This window comes from Oncorhynchus masou, chromosome 32 (genome assembly GCF_036934945.1).
Source record: "Oncorhynchus masou masou isolate Uvic2021 chromosome 32, UVic_Omas_1.1, whole genome shotgun sequence".
Taxonomy (NCBI): Eukaryota; Metazoa; Chordata; class Actinopteri; order Salmoniformes; family Salmonidae; genus Oncorhynchus; species Oncorhynchus masou.
This window is the reverse complement of record NC_088243.1, coordinates 87,674,125-87,692,415: the sequence shown is the minus strand read 5'-3', so window position 1 is coordinate 87,692,415 and position 18,291 is coordinate 87,674,125.

The following is an 18,291-nucleotide window of genomic DNA, read 5'->3' as shown; positions in this document are numbered from 1 at the left end:
ATTTTAAAGATAAACTTCCTGTTAATCCAGCAATATTGTCTGATTTCAAAAATGTTTGACGGTAAAAACACACCATGCAATTATGTTAGGTCAGTGCCTAGCCACAGACAAACATACAGCCATTTTCCAAGCAAGGAGTGGTGTCACAAAACTCAGAAATAGTGTTATAAATATTCACTTACCTTTGACGATCTTCATCAGAATGCACTCCCAGGAATCCCAGATCCACAATAAATGTTTGTTTTGTTCAATAAAGTGCATCATTTATGTCCATATAACTCTGTTTTGTTCACACGTTTAGTTCACATATCCAAATTCACAAGATGCGGGCACTTAGTTCAGACAAAAAGTCCAAACAGTTCCATTACACTTCATAGAAACATGTCAAACGATGTATAAAATCAATCTTTAGGATGTTTTTATCATAAATCTTCAATAATATTCCAACCGGACAATTCCTTTGTCTTTAGAAATTAAAAGGAACAGAGCGCGCTATCACGGCTGCCAGACTCCTGTTTCAAACAGCTCTTATCCGCTCCTCCTTCATAGTAATCACTTGAAAATCTTCCAGATTTCCCACTTCTTGGTTGGATTTCTTCTTTTTTCTTTGCCTGCCATATGAGTTCTGTTATACTCACGGACATCATTCAAACAGTTTTATAAACTTATATATATATCCCATTTAGCAGACGCTTTTGTCCAAAGCGACTTACAAGTCGGCTGGGGCCACTACTTTTACATATGGGTGGTCCCAGTGGGAATCGAACCCACGACGCTATACAGTGTATTCTAGTCAAGGCCATCCCGCTTAGCTATTGCTGTACATATATTTTTTTATAAATTCTACATACTACATATTCTATTCATATACGGTCCATAATGCCATAAACATCCCATCACATACAGTACCAGTCAAAAGTTTGGAGGCACCTACTCATTCAAGGGTTTCTCTTTATTTTGTACTATTTTCTACATTGTAGAAAAATAGTGAAGAAATCAAAACCATGAAATAGTACATATGGAATCATGTATTAACCAAAAAAAGTTTTAAACATATCAACGGTTTCAGTGACTACATGTACACACAGGCTTTGTTTAAGCCAATGGCATGTCATTGGTAAAAATAGAAACGAGTAGAAGGCCTTGAGAGCTGCCCTGTGGTACACCACACCAAGCATGTTTGGCATTAGAGACTTCCATTAAAGAAAACGCTCTGGGTTGTATGAGGTCGATGGAGTTGTAAAAGTTATAAAACATACAGTAATAGCCAAAATTTTGGACACACCTACTCATTCCAGGGTTTTGCTTGATTTCTATAATTTTATACACTGTACAATAATAGTGAAGACATCAAAACTATGGAGAAACATGTGGAATCAAGCAATAACCAAAAAAGTGTTAAACAAATCACAATATATTTTAGATTTTAGATTCTTCAAAGTAGCCACCAGCTCTCAACCAGCATCATGAGGTTGTCATCTGGAATGAATTTCAATGAACAGGTGGGCCTTGTTAAAAGTTAATATGTGGAATTTCTTTCCTTCTTAACGCGTTTGAACCAATCAGTTGTGGTGTGACAAGGTAGGGGTGGTAAACAGAAGCTAGCCATATTTGTTAAAAGACCAAGCCCATATTATGGCAAGAACAGCTCAAATAAGCAAAAGAAAATGACAGTCCATCATTACTTTAAGACATGAAGGTCGGTGAATGTGGAAAAGATCAAGAACTTTGAGATTTTCTTCAAGTGGAGTCACAAAAACCATCAAGCGCTACGATGAAACTGGCTCTCGTAAGGAATGCCCCAGGAAAGAAAGACCCAGACTTACCTCTGCTGCAGTGGATACGTTCATTAGAATAACTGAAACTTAGATTACATTCCAAATAAATGCTTCATAGAGTTCAGGTAAAACACACACATCTCAACATCAACTGTTCAGAGGCGACTGTGTGAATCAGGCCTTCATGGCCAAATTGCTGCAAAGAAACCACTACTAAAGGAAACCAAAAATAAGAAGAGACTTGCTTGGGCCAAGAAACACGAGCAATGGACATTAGACCGGTGGAAATCTGTCCTTTGGTCTGATGAGTCCAAAGTTGAGATTTTTGGTTGCAACCACCATGTCTTTGTGAGATGCAGAGTAGGTGAACGGACAATCTCCGCATGTGTGTTTCCCACTGTGAAGCATGGAGGATGAAGAGTGATGTGTGGAGGTGATTTGCTGGTGAAACGGTCTGTGATGTATTTAGAATTCAAGGCACACTTGACCAGCATGGCTACCAATGCATGTGACAAGCGGTCTCATCTGGTTTGGGTTAGTGAGACAATCATATGTTTTTCAATCAAAACCTGTCCTCCACAATCACCTGACCTCAACACAATTGAGATGGTTTAGGATGAGTTGGGCTGCAGAGTGAAGGAAATGCAGCCAACAAGTGCTCAGAATATGTGGGAACTCCTTTAAGACGGTTGGAAAAGCATTCCAGGTGAAGCTGGTTGAGAGAATGTTGAATTTATTATGGATTTATTATGGATAAATGAATAAACAATATCCCCATTTTAAATAGAATTGTATCTAGGTAAACTTATACTGTTTTATAAGTGATTGACAATATGAGTTCATAAGAAGGGATTGTGTGACAGGACAAGGAGTAATAAAAAGTTAATGAACACCATTCCAACTGGGCAGAAACAAGTGGGTTGTGGACTGTATAAACACATAAGGTCATTAGCCTATGGTTGACCCAACTGAAATTTAGCTCTGGGGTTTTTAGGTAAGGCAGTGAGTGCAGGTTTTCCTTTTAATTATAACTGTCAGTTCAGTGGTGATCGATAATGTTGAGGGGTCAAAAGTTATCTGGGAGTGTGTTAGTAAGTTAGAATGAACTTTTCACCTTACTATGTCCCGGTCGAGAGGAGGTGATTCTGTTAAAGCAGTAAAATGACGTCATGATCTGTATATAAACTGCTGTAAGTGTTTAAGTGGTAGCGCGCTCCGAGAATAAATTCTATTACCTATTATTGAAAGACTGGTCTGCGTCTATTTTATGCAAACAAGAAATCTTACAAATTCTCATAAAATAGATTAAGGGCTTTCAATTGATGAAAGCACATTGGCATAATTAAATTATACTAACAGAGAATGGAAAAAGTGTGCAAAGCTGTCAAGGCAAATGGTGGCTACTTTGAAGAATCTACAGTTGAAGTGGGAAGTTTACATACACCTCAGCCAACTACATTTAAACTCAGTTTCTCAAATTTCCTGACATTTAATCCAGGTAAAAAAGTCCCTGTTTTAGGTCAGGAGGATCACCACTTTATTTTAAGAATGTGAAATGTCTGAATACTAGTAGAGAGAATGATGTATTTCAGCTTTTATTTATTTCAACACATGCCCAGTGACTCAGAAGTTTACATGCACTCAATTAGTATTTGGTAGCATTGCATTTACATTGTTTAACCTCTTGAAACTCCCCATCCCGGATCCGGGATTGTGACTAAGCCTCAGGCTCATTAGCATAACGCAACGTTAACGATTTCTGAAAATCGCAAATAAAATTAAAATAATGCGTTTGCTCTCAAGCTTAGCCTTTTCTTAACAACACTGTCATCTCAGATTTTCAAAATATGCTTTTGAACCATAGAAATTGACTAATTTGTGTAAGAGTATGCAAAGCTAGCATAGCATTTTGTGTAGCATGTAGCACGCAACATTTTCACAAAGCCAGATAACCAAATAAATAAAATAATTTACCTTTGAAGAGCTTCTGATGTTTTCAATGAGGAGACTCCCAGCCACATACCAAATGCGCAGTGTTTCCTGAAAGCGTCTGTGTGTAGGAGAAATCGTTCCGTTTTCTACATTGCGCCTGGCTACCGAAACGAACCGAAAATGCAGTCACCTACAACGTGAAACTTTTTCCGGATTAACTACATAATATCGACCGAAACATGGCAAACGTTGTTTGGAATCAATCCTCAAGGTGTTTTTTCACATATCTCTTCATTGACATGCAGTTCATGGAAGCTTGCTTCTCTCTCTGTGCCCCATGGAAAAATACTGGCAGGTGACTTTTGCGCACCAATTTCGGCGCAGGACACCGGGCGGACACGTGGTAAATGTGGTCTCTTATGGTCAATCTTCCAACGATCTGCCTACAAATACGTCACAATGCTGCAGACACCTTGGGGAAACGACAGAAAGGGCAGACTCATTCCTCTTGCGTTCACAGCCATATAAGGAGATCATGAAAGACAGAGCCTCAAAAATCCTTGTCATTTCCTGGATGCCAAGTCATCTTGGTTTTGCCTGAAGCTCACGTTAAAGGGCACGCACAGAGAAGATATTTGTATTTCTGGACACGTCAGAGTGTTTTCTTTCGAACAGTAGCAATTATATGCATAGTCGAGCATCTTTTTGTGACAAAATATCTTGTTTAAAACGGGAACGTTTTTCTTCCAAAAATGAAATAGCGCCACCATAAGTGTAAGAGGTTAACTTGGGCCAAACGTTTCGGCAAGCCTTCCACAAGCTTCCCACAATAATTTGGGTGAATTTTGGCCCATTCCTCCTGACAGAGCTGGTGTAACTAAGTCAGGTTTGTAGGCCTCCTTGCTCGAACACACTTTTTCAGTTCTGCCCACAAACTTTCTATGGCTTTGAGGTCAGGGCTTTGTGATGGCCACTCCAATACCTTGACTTTGTTTTCCTTAAGCCATTTTACCACAATGTTGGAAGTATGCTTGGGGTCATTGTCCATTTGGAAGACCCATTTGTGACCAAGCTTTAACTTCCTGACTGATGTCTTGAGATGTTGCTTCAATATATCCACAAAATTGTCGTTCCTCATGATGCCATCTATTTTGTGAAGTGCACCAGTGCCTCCTGCAGCAAAGCACCCCCACAACATGATGCTGCTACCCCCGTGCTTCATGGTTGGGATGTTGTTCTTCAGCTAGCATAGCTCCCCCTTTTTCCTCCAAACATAATGATGGTCATTATGCCTAAATAGTCAGATTTTTGTTTCATCAGACCAGAGGACATTTCTCCAAAAAGTATGAGCTTTGTCCCCATGTGCAGTTGCAAACCGTAGTCTGGCTTTCTTATGTGGTTTTGGAGCAGTGGATTCTTCCTTGCTGAGCGGCCTTTCAGCTTATGTCGATGTAGGACTCGTTTTACTGTGGATATAGACACTTTTGTACCTGTTTCCTCCAGCATCTTCACAATGTCCTTTGCTATTGTTCTGTGATTGATTTGCACGTTTATCAAAGTACGTTCATCTCTAGGAGACAGAAGGCTACTCCTTCCTGAGTGGTATGAAGGCTGCGTGATCCCATGGGGTTTATACTTGCATACTATTGTTTGTACAGATGAACATGGTACCTTCAGGTGTTTGGAAATTGCTCCCAATGATGAACCAGAATTGTGGAGGTCTGCAAATTATTTTCTGAGGTCTTGGCTGATTTCTTTTGATTTTCCCATGATGTCAAGCAAAGAGGCACTGAGTTTGAAGGTAGGCCTTGAAATACATCCACAGGTACACCTCCAATTGACTCAAATTTTGTCAATTAGCCTATCAGAAGCTTCTAAAGCCATGACATAATTTTCTGGAAATGATCAAGCTGTTTTAAAGCACAGTCATCTTAGTGTATGTAAACTTCTGACCCACTGGAATTGCGATACAGTGAATTATAAGTGAAATAATCTGTCTGTAAACAATTGCTGGAAAAGTTTATTGTGTCATGCACAAAGTAGATGTCCTAAACGACTTGCCAAAACTATAGTTTGTTCACAAATTAATTGTGGAGTGGTTGAAAAACGATTTTTAATGACTCCAACCTAAGTCTATGTTAATTTCCAATTTCAACTCTATATTTAGATATACAATATATGTATATATATATTATATATATACAGTTGTATGAAAAAGTTTGGGCACCCCTGACAATTTCCATTATTTCCATTTATAAATAATTGGGTGTTTGGATCAGCAATTTAATTTTGATCTATCAAATAACTGATGGACACAGTAATATTTCAGTAGTGAAATTAGGTTTATTGGATTAACAGAAAATGTGCAATATGCATCAAAACAAATTTGACAGGTGCATACATTTGGGCACCCTAATAGAACAATCACATCAATATTTAGTAGAGCCTCCTTTTGCTAAAATCACAGCCTCTAGACGCTTCCCATAGCCTCTAACGAGTGTCTGGATTCTGGATGAAGCTATTTTGGACTATTCCTCCTTACAAAACATCTCCAGTTCAGTTAGGTTTGATGGTTGCCGAGCATGGACAGCCCGCTTCAAATCATCCCACAGATTCTCCTTACAAAACATCTCCAGTTCAGTTAGATTTGGTGGTTGCCGAGCTTCGACATCCCACTTCAAATCATCCCACAGATTCTCCTTACAAAACATCTCCAGCTCAGTTAGATTTGGTGGTTGCCGAGCTTCGACAGCCCACTTCAAATCATCCCACAGATTCTCCTTACAAAACATCTCCAGTTCAGTTAGGTTTGATGGTTGCCGAGCATGGACAGCCCGCTTCAAATCATCCCACAGATTCTCCTTACAAAACATCTCCAGTTCAGTTAGGTTTGATGGTTGCCGAGCATCGACAGCCCACTTCAAATCATCCCACAGATTCTCCTTACAAAACTTCTCCAGTTCAGTTAGGTTTGATGGTTGCCGAGCATGGACAGCCCGCTTCAAATCATCCCACAGATTCTCCTTACAAAACATCTCCAGCTCAGTTAGATTTGGTGGTTGCCGAGCTTCGACAGCCCACTTCAAATCATCCCACAGATTCTCCTTACAAAACATCTCCAGTTCAGTTAGGTTTGATGGTTGCCGAGCATGGACAGCCCGCTTCAAATCATCCCACAGATTCTCCTTACAAAACATCTCCAGTTCAGTTAGATTTGGTGGTTGCCGAGCTTCGACATCCCACTTCAAATCATCCCACAGATTCTCCTTACAAAACATCTCCAGCTCAGTTAGATTTGGTGGTTGCCGAGCTTCGACAGCCCACTTCAAATCATCCCACAGATTCTCCTTACAAAACATCTCCAGTTCAGTTAGGTTTGATGGTTGCCGAGCATGGACAGCCCGCTTCAAATCATCCCACAGATTCTCCTTACAAAACATCTCCAGTTCAGTTAGGTTTGATGGTTGCCGAGCATCGACAGCCCACTTCAAATCATCCCACAGATTCTCCTTACAAAACTTCTCCAGTTCAGTTAGGTTTGATGGTTGCCGAGCATGGACAGCCCGCTTCAAATCATCCCACAGATTCTCCTTACAAAACATCTCCAGCTCAGTTAGATTTGGTGGTTGCCGAGCTTCGACAGCCCACTTCAAATCATCCCACAGATTCTCCTTACAAAACATCTCCAGTTCAGTTAGGTTTGATGGTTGCTGAGCATGGACAGCCCGCTTCAAATCATCCCACAGATTCTCAATGATATTCAGGTCTGGGGACTGGGATGGCCATTCCAGAACATTGTACTTGTTCCTCTGCATAAATGCCCGGGTAGATTTTGAGCAGTGTTTTGGGTCGTTGTCTTGTTGAAATATCCCGGTGTAACTTCACCTTTGTGACTGATTCTTCAACATTATTCCGAAGAATCTGCTGATATTGAGTGGAATCCATGCGACCCTCAACTTTAACAAGATTCCCAGTACCGGCACTGGCCACACAGCCCCACAGCATGATGGAACCCTCACCAAATTCTACTGTTGGAAGCAAGTGTTTTGCTTGGAACGCTGTGTTCTTTTGCCGCCATGCATAACATCCCTTGTTATGGCCAAATAACTCAATATTTGTTTCATCAGTCCACGGCATCTTATTCCAAAATGAAGCTGGCTTGTCCAAATGTGCATTTGCATACCTCAAGCGACTCTGTTTGTGGCGTGTGTGCAGAAAAGGCTACTTCCGCATCACTCTCACATACAGCTTCTCCTTGTGCAAAGTGTGCTGAATTGTTGAACGATGCACAGTGACACCATCTGCAGCAAGATGATGTTGTAGGTCTTTGGAGGTGGTCTGGGCTGTTTCTGACTGTTCTCACCATCCTTCGCCCTTTGCCTCTCTGATATTTTACTTGGCCTTCCACTTCTGGCCTTAACAAGAACTGTGCCTGTGGTCTTCCATTTCCTCACTATGTTCCTCACAGTGGGCACTGACAGCTTAAATCTCTCCAATAGCTTTTTGTAGCCTTCCTCTAAACCATAATGTTGAACAATCTTTGTTTTCAGGTCATTTGAGAGTTGTTTTGAGGCCCCCATGTTGCCACTCTTCAGAGGAGAGTCAAAGAGAACAACAACTTGCAATTGGCCACCTTAAATACCTTTTCTCATGATTGGATGCACTTGTCTATGAAGTTCAAGGCTTAATGAGCTCAACAAACCAATTGTGTGTTCCAATTAATCAGTGCTAAGTAGTTACAGGTATTCAAATCAACAGAATGACAAGGCTGCCCACATTTTTGCATAGCCTATTTTTCACATCTGATTTAATTTCATACAACTTAATATTGCTACACTAAAAATCTTTGTCTGGACAATACCCCAGTACTCAGCTTTTATTAGAAAATAAATGGCATGCCACTGTGATCATTTTCGACAGAGTAAATTATTATGCAGCTTTAGAGGGGTGTCCAAACCTTTTCATAAGACTGTGTGTATATACATATATACAGTTTATACATATATTATTCTCCGGACTCCAATATACCTCTTCCTGATATTATATTTTCCTAAATTCCATCCTCTAACTTTTGTAGATATGTGTGTATTATTGTGAGTTGTTAGATACTATTGCACTGTTGGCGCTAGGAACACAAGCATAAAATGTTTAATCAAAATCATTTTTACATTATTATATATTTTTTTGAAAATTCATTTTGAAATTCAAAATCAAATAGCAACATTATCCTTGGCATGACATTCTTAAAACAATTCCATATAGCTTAGTAGAAACCCCTAAACAGAGCTTAGACTCGAGAAGCTGCACTTGATGAATTTAAGAAATGTCTTATTCCAATTATTGATAATTATGCACCTGTTAGGAAAGTGACAGTTAGAACTGTTAAGGGCCCATTGATTGATGAGGAATGAAATAACTACGGTTGAAAAAGATGGAAAGAGATGGGGAAAAGAGTAGATAATAAGTCTGGATGCACATCTGACTGGCAGACTTACTGTAAATTGAGAAATTTTGTGACTGAACTCAACAAAAAGAAGAATAAACTGTATTATGAATTCAAGATCAATGAAAAAAATGTTGTTGTACTTTACATTAAATTATGATCAGAAAGACAAATTAAACTAATTGAATCTGATGGCTTATTTATCACAAAACCATTTGATGTTGGCAAACTTTGGCAGGAAATGCCAACAACGAACAGTCATAACCATGTGTAAAAAAACAAATAATGGAAGAAAATCATTGTAAGTTTTAATTTTGTAATGTTAGTGTGGGAGAGGTGATAACAACATGATTGTTATCGATCAATAATGACAAACCTCCTGGCATTGACAACTTAAATAGAAAGCTACTGAGAATGGTAGCTGACTCTATAGCCACTCCTATCTGTCATATCTTTAATCTGAGCCTAGAGGAAGGTGGTTATCCTCAGGCCTGGAGGGAAGCCAAAGTCATTCCACTATCCAAGAGTGGCAACGCGGCCTTTACTGTGTCTAACATCAGACCTATCAGCTTGCTGTCAGCTCTTAGCAAACTGTTGGAAGAAATTGTGTTGGACCAGACTTTCAGCATGGTTAAAGAGAAGGGCACTCAACGTACTGCACTGACACAAACACAAATGACTGATGATTGGTTGAAGGAAATTAGTAATAAGAAGATTCTGGGAGCTGTATTGTTAGATTTCATTGCAGCCTTTGTCATAACTTCTTGCGAGAAAACGTACAGTACCATTCAAAAGTTTGGACACACCTACTCATTCAAGGGTTTTTCGTTATTTGTAGTTTTTTCTACATTGTGGAATAATAGTGAAGACATCAGAACTATAAAATAACACATATGGAATCATGTAGTAACCATAAAAGTGTTGTACAAATCAAAATATATTTTAGATTTTAACTCTTTACACTCTCTCAACCAGCTTCATGAGGAATGCTTTTCCAACAGTCTTGAAGGAGTGCCCACCTGACCTCCGACTAAGCGTATGTCACGGGTCACTACTTCACACGAGAGCCTTTTGAATGTAACCTTCTTATTTTTTTAAATGCGTTTTATATGCAGAAATGCCTTATCGAAAATGTGAACTTGCCTTAATAACAAACTTGTATGCCATCTGTAACTACGAATAAAATTGTTAAATTACGAGCCTAGCTGGTTTAGCCCCGGGGAAAGTCAGGAATCTTCCAACTAGCCATGAATGGCTGAGATCATATATTTTTTAATTTTATTTTTTGAACCATTGTTTAACTAGGCAAGTCAGATAAGAACAATTTCTTATTTACAACGACAGCCGACGAAAAGGCAAAAGGCCTCCTGCAGGGCAGGGGGCTGGGATGAAAAAAACTAATAAATTAAATGAAAATATAGGACAAAACACACATCACGACAAGAGAGACAACACAGCACTACATAAAGAGAGACCTAAGACAACAACATAGCATGGCAGCAACACAACATTTATTTGTATTTATCCTTTTCTTTAAGTAGGCAAGTCAGTTAAGAACAAATTATTATCTACAATGACGACCTACACCGGCCAAACCCGAACAATGCTGGGCCAGTTGTGCACTGCCCTATGGGACTCCCAATCACAGCCGGGTTGTGATACAGCCTGGATTCTAACCAGTGTCTGCAGTGACACCTTTAGACTGCTGCGCCACCTGGGAGCCCGAGGTGCAAGACAACAACATGGTAGCAACACAACATGCTAGCATCACAGCATGGCAACAGCACAACATGGTAGCAACACAACATGGCAGCAGCACACCATGGTAGCTACACAACATGGTAGCAACACAACATGGCAGCAACACAACATGGTAGCATCACAGCATGGCAACAGCACAACATGGTAGCAACACAACATGGTACCATCACAGCATGGCAGCAGCACAACATGGTACCAACACAAAACAGGGTTCAAACATTGTTGGGCATAGACAACAGCACAATGGGCAAGGACGTTGAGACCTCAATACATCACGCAAAGCAGCCACAACTGGCAGTAAGTGTCTCCATGATTGAGTCTTTGAATGAAGAGATTGAGATAAAACAGTTCAGTTTGAGTTTTTGTTGCAGCTCATTCCAGTCGCTAGCTGCAGCAAACTGAAAAGAGGACCTTTAGCAGAATGTGACTGGCAGAACAGGTGTTGTATGTGTTGGATGAAGGCTGCAGTAGATATCTCAGATAGGGGGGAGTGAGGCCTAAGAGGGTTTTATAAATAAACATCAACCAGTGTGTCTTGCGACAGGTATACAGAGATGACCAATTTACAGAAGAGTTTAGAGTGCAGTGATGTGTCCTATAAGGAGTATTGGTGGCACATCTGATGGCTAAATGGTAAAAAACATCTAGCCACTCGAGAGCACCCTTACCTGATGATCAATAAATTATATATCTGTAACCTAGCATGGGTAGGATGGTCATCTGGGGTGGCAGGTAGCCTAGTGGTTACTATGCTGGACCAGTTACTGAAAGGTTGCTAGATCAAATCCTCGAGCTGACAAGGTAAACATGTATTGTTCTACCCCTGAACAAGGCAGTTAGCCCACTGTTCCCCGGTAGGCTGTCATTGTGAATTATAATTTGTTCTTAAAACTGACTTGCTTAGTTAAATAAAGATTTAAAAATAATAATAATAATAAAAACATCTGAATTAGGGTTAGTTCGGCAGCTGGGGTAAAAGAGGAGCAATTACAATAGAGGAAACCAAGTCTAGATTACATTTAGCCTGAAATAAACGCAAAAAATAAACAAGACAAAACAACTGAAAACTTGAGCATGCAAAACTATTCACCCCCAAATGTCAATACTTTGTAGTGCAACCTTTTGAGGCAATTACAGCTGCAAGTCTCTTGGGGTATGTCTCTATAGGCTTGGCACATCGAGCCACTGGGATTTTTGCCCATTCTTCAAGGCAAAACTGCTACAACTCCTTCAATTTGGATGGGTTCCGCTGGTGTACAGCAATCTGTAAGTCATACCATAGATTCCGGATCCGGGAGAATTGTCATCAACTACACTAATTAGCATAGCGGAACAGTCAAAAAACATTACTAGAAAATATTCATATTCATGAAATCACAAATGAAATATAGTAAAACATAGCTTAGCCTTTTGTTAATCACCCTGTCATCTCAGATTTTGAAATGATGCTTTACAGCCAAAGCAAAACAAGCGTTTGCGTAAATTTATCGATAGCCTAGCATAGCATTATGTCCAGCTAGCAGCAGGCAGCTTGGTCACGAAAATCAGAAAAGCAATCAAATGAATCGTTTACCTTTGGTGATCTTCGGATGTTTTCACTTACGAGACTCCTAGTTAGACAGCAAATGTCTAAAGGCTGTAGACACCTTAGGTAATACATTAAAAAAGGAATCTAGTTGATATCCCTTTCAATGGCCAATAAGGATGCATAGGAACACAACATTTTCAAAATAAGAGGCACTTCCTGATTGGATTGTCCTCAGGTTTTCGCCTGCAATATCAGTTCTGTTATACTCACAGACAATATTTTGACAGTTTTGGAAACTTTAGAGTGTTTTCTATCCTAAGCTGTCAATTATATGCATATTCTAGCTTCATACTCTAGCATCCGGTCCTGAGAAATAGGCGGTTTACTTTGGGAACATTATTTTTTCAAAAATAAAAATAGTGCCCCCTAGTTTCAAGAGGTTAAAGTGGTCCTGTGGACAGATACTCCGCTGTGGAGCTTTGCAGCTCCTTCAGGGTTATCTTTGGTCTCTTTGTGGCTTCTCTGATTAATGCCCTCCTTGCATGGTCTGTGAGTTTTGGTGGACAGTGTGCTGTGTCTGCTGTGCGCTCTGAACGCAAAACGCTCTGGATAATCTTACAGCACAGTTGCATTCACCAACGCTCTGGATAACATAACAGCCTAACCAGCTCTGCTAGGGCGAGTAATGTTCAGTGAGCTGTTCTCTCTCACTTCGGTGTCTGGAAGTAGCTGACCAAATTGAGCCGGTCGGTCACATATGCAGAGCACATGTTGACTGTTTGCCTTCACTCTTGCGGTCCGACACATCCCAAACATGGGAATTGTTGTCACGAACCTCGCCGAGGATGGTGCCTCTTCCTGTTCGGGCGGGGCTCGGCGGTCGTCGTCGCCGGCCTATTAGCTGCTATCGATTCCCTTTCCGTTTGTTTTTGGTTATTGGTTAATTGGGTACACCTGTTTTGTGTTAGTGTTTGTTTGTAGGCTATTTAAGGGCACTAGGCCCGCTGGGTATTTGTGCGGGCTTGTTTCTTGTTACTCTGTGTTGGATGGTGTTATTTTGTTCTTGTCGTTATTCGCCGGACTATTTCTGTCCTGTTGTTTGGACTGGCAACTTATATACGCCCTGTGTGTTGGCATGACCGTTTTTGTTGCGCTGGTGAATAAATTTGACAAACGACTGAACTCTGCTCTCTGCGCCTGATTCCACCCACCACTCCTAGTTATCGTAACAATGGTGAATCCCTGCAGAATGCTGTGGTAGCCATGCTGGTTAAGTGTGCCTCAAATTCTAAATAAATCACAAACAGTGTCACCAGCAAATTACCACCTCACCATCACACCTCCTCCCCCATGCTTCACTTACTCTGCATCTCACAAAGACATGGTGGTTGACACCAAAAATCTCAAATTTAGACTCATCAGACCAAAGGACAGATTTTCACCGGTCTAATGTCCATTGCTCGTGTTTCTTGGCCCAAGCAAGTATCTTATCTTATTCTTATTGGTGTCCTTTAATAGTTGTTTCATTGCAGCAATTCGACCATTGCCTGATTCACGCAGTTTCCTCTGAACAGTTGATGGTGAGATGTGTCTGTTACTTGAACTCTGTGAAGCATTTATCTGGACTCCAAATTCTCAGGATGGTAAGTCTAATGAACTTATCCTCTGCAGCGAAGGTAACCCTGGGTCTTCCTTTCCTCTGGAGGTCCTCATTAGAGCCAGTTTCATCATAGCACTTAATGATTTTTGAGACGACAGTTGAAGACACTTTCAATGCTCTTGAAATGGTCCTTATTGACTGACCTTCATGTCTTAAAACCTCTTAAGGATCAGACCCTTTTTTTATTTTTTTTCGCTTAAAATGACATTTCCAAATCTGACTGCCTGTAGCTCAGGACCTGAAGCAAGGATCTGGATTTTCTTGATACCATTTAAATGGACACACTTTGAATTTTGTGGAAATGTGAACTTAATGTAGGATAATATAGCACATTAGATCTGGTAAAAGATAATACAAAAAAAATACAACCATTTCTTTTCATCATCTTTGAAATGCAAGAGAAGGCCATAATGTTCTATTCCAGGTCAGGCATAATTTAGATTTCCGCCACTAGATGGCAACAGTGTATGTGCAAAGTTTAAGACTGATTCAATGAACCGTTGCATTTCTCTTGAAAATGTTGTATCAAGACTGCCCAAATGTGTCTAATTGGTTTATTAATACATTTTCAAGTTCATAACGTTTGCACTCACCTCAAACAATAGCCTGTTATTATTCCCCCGTGTAAATTGTAACGTAAATTGGACAGTGCAGTTAGATTAACAACAATTTAAGCTTTCTGCCAGTCTGTTTTAAAATGGGTAGCCAGTAATAAACTGGTCCTGAACATCTCTGAACTCTGAAACTAAGCTCATTGTATTTGGTTAAAAACAATCCCCAAGCTCCAGATCTCAGCTGAATCTAGTAATGAATGATGTGGCTTTTGAACAAGTTAATGAGACTAAATGACTTGCCATTAACTTACTGTCATGGTCAAAACATATAGACACCATTGGTTGTAAAAGAGGGAGAGATATGTCCATGATAAAGAGATGCTCTGCTTTTTTACACCACACTCCAAAAAGCTGCAGGCTCTCGTTTGTTTTATCTTAATTACTGTCCAGCCATGTGGTCAAGAGCTACAATGATAGACCTATTTAAACCGCAGCTGGACCAGAACAGAGTGGCACGTCTTGCTCTTTATTGTAACTAAGGAGAGTCTGCTAAATGACTTAAACAATTCTCATGAAAAACGCAACATTCTTAGATCTGCCTCCTAAACGTACTGTAGGTCTGCCCCCTATTCCTTATGTAGTGCACTGCTTTTGTCCTGGTCCCTTTACGGAATAGGTTGGAGGAGCCCATGCTTCCCTGATTCCTGAACGGATGGAGCATGTGACAATAGCATGATTGATTATAGTTGGAGCACTGGATTTTCTTGGACACTTGCTCACTTGATAGGATGTGAGTTAGATGAATAGCAACATCACTCAACCGGCCTGTATGGGGTAGGCTTATAGCCACATCACCTAACCAGCCTGCATGGGGGCGGCAGGTAGCCTAGTGGTTCGAGATTTGGACTACTAACCGAAAGGTTGCGAAATCATATCCCTGAGCTGACAAAGATCTGTCGTTCTGCCCCGGAACAAGGCAGTTAACCCACTGTTCCTAGGCCAATATTAGTAAATAATAATTTGTTCTTAACTGACTTGCCTAGTTAAATAAAGATACAAAATGGGGTAGGCCTATGTTTTATGTTTACACCTGGAAATACAGAACCAGCAACAATGGAGACCGCTTCATAGCTTCCTTTAGGATGAAGAGATTGTTCAAAGACAAATGACCCCACGGTGTCGCCAGATATGGCGAAATACATTTAGCTTTCAATGAAAATTGCAGTCATTCAACTCAAGAGATATCTTTTCAAGTCCCGTGAATTGCTGTGTGGATACACAACACTTTCATCTCCCACAAAAGCTGACATGAATGGCTAGGCTCTATTAACTGAGACGGATAGGCCTTCGGCTGGACTGCAACTACCGCTGTTAATCCATACAGCTGCTCTATCAAGTTCAATGAAAGAACCCAAAATGTCTGTCCTTTCTAAGAGTAAAACAATCAAACCTACTGCGTTATTGTTTTTCTGTAATGATCTCGATGTTAGACTCACATTACATTCTTGATGTTGTGAAATTAGTGCAGATTTTGTAAAGTAGTGTATTGTGATTTCTAACGTGGTCTGTATATTCATTGATCTCTATGATTATAGTTGATGGTGTTGTAACCTGACTGTGATTATAGTTGATGGTGTTGTAACCTGACTTTGATTATAGTTGATGGTGTTGTAACCTGACTGTGATTATAGTTGATGGTGATGTAACCTGACTGTGATTATAGTTGATGGTGATATAACCTGACTGTGATTATAGTTGATGGTGTTGTAACCTGACTGTGATTATAGTTGATGGTGTTGTAACCTGACTGTGATTATAGTTGATGGTGTTGTAACCTGACTGTGATTATAGTTGATAGGTGATGTAACCTGACTGTGATTATAGTTGATGGTGATGTAACCTGACTGTGATTATAGTTGATGGTGTTGTAACCTGACTGTGATTATAGTTGATGGTGATGTAACCTGACTGTGATTATAGTTGATGGTGATGTAACCTGACTGTGATTATAGTTGATGGTGTTGTAACCTGACTGTGATTATAGTTGATGGTGATGTAACCTGACTGTGATTATAGTTGATGGTTGTAACTTGACTGTGATTATAGTTGATGGTGTTGTAACCTGACTGTGATTATAGTTGATGGTGTTGTAACCTGACTGTGATTATAGTTGATGGTGATGTAACCTGACTGTGATTATAGTTGATGGTGCTGTAACCTGACTGTGATTATAGTTGATGGTGTTGTAACCTGACTGTGATTATAGTTGATGGTGTTGTAACCTGACTGTGATTATAGTTGATGGTGATGTAACCTGACTGTGATTATAGTTGATGGTGTTGTAACCTGACTGTGATTATAGTTGATGGTGTTGTAACCTGACTGTGATTATAGTTGATGGTGTTGTAACCTGACTGTGATTATAGTTGATGGTGATGTAACCTGATAGTGGTTAATGACAGTAGAATATACTTGTCATTGTGTTGCAACGTGTTATTTGTTTCGTTTTGAATGTGTGCAGTAGCATGTCATAGAACAGAGCCGCTGCTGGCAGGTCCACCCTTGACAGCGACACTCTCTGCTTGCCACATAGTCACGGCATTATCCATTTAGATCCAGCATGAACAATGCTTTTCTAGCAAAAGTTAACTTGTGATGCAGTAGGTAGCTTTTACAATTTGAGATGCAGTAGGTAGCTTTTACAATTTGAGATGCAGTAGGTAGCTTTTACAACTTGTGATGTAGTAGGTAGCTTTTACAACTTGAGACACAGTAGGTAGCTTTTACAACTTGTGATGCAGTAGGTAGCTTTTACAACTTTAAATGCAGTAGGTAGCTTTCATTACTTTAATTGCAGTAGGTGTTACGTGTGCTCCCTCTCAGGCCTCTATGTCACCAGGTTGCTCGTTATGGCGCACACCTGTCAGCAGTGTTACACGCAGAACGACGACTCAACAAATGGAAGCATCAGGGAGTGTTTTTTTTGTGTGTGTGTTGGGGGTGATGTCGGGTCCGGGTGCTGGAGCTGGTTTGTAGGCTCCCATGCGTCTGTGGGCTCGATACACTCCCATGCGTCTGTGGGCTCGATACACTCCCATGCGTCTGTGGGCTCGATACACTCCCATGCGTCTGTGGGCTCGATACACTCCCATGCTTTCACCTGGTCAACAGGTTCCTGTGCTTCGACCGAGGCAACCGGGAAGGTCTCAGCCCGCTCATCAGGCTCTCACGCCTTTTCCGGTTCATCAGGTTTCTGCGCCTCGACCGAGGCAACCGGGGAGGTCCCAGCCCGCTCATCAGGCTCTCACGCCTTTTCCGGTTCATCAGGTTTCTGCGCCTCGACCGAGGCAACCGGGGAGGTCTCAGCCCGCTCATCAGGCTCTCACGCCTTTTCCGGTTCATCAGGTTGCTGCGCCTCGACCGAGGCAACCGGGGAGGTCTCAGCACGCTCATCAGGCTCTCACGCCTTTTCCGGTTCATCAGGTTTCTGCGCCTCAGCGGAGGTGACTGGTTCGGATCCCCGGGATAGTCCCTTTGGTTGGCATCCTGCGACTGGAGCCGGGGAGTGGGTACTGTCACGTATGCTCTCTCTCAGGTGCTCTAGGTCGTCATGGTTCCGTGCCTCAGCAGGATCG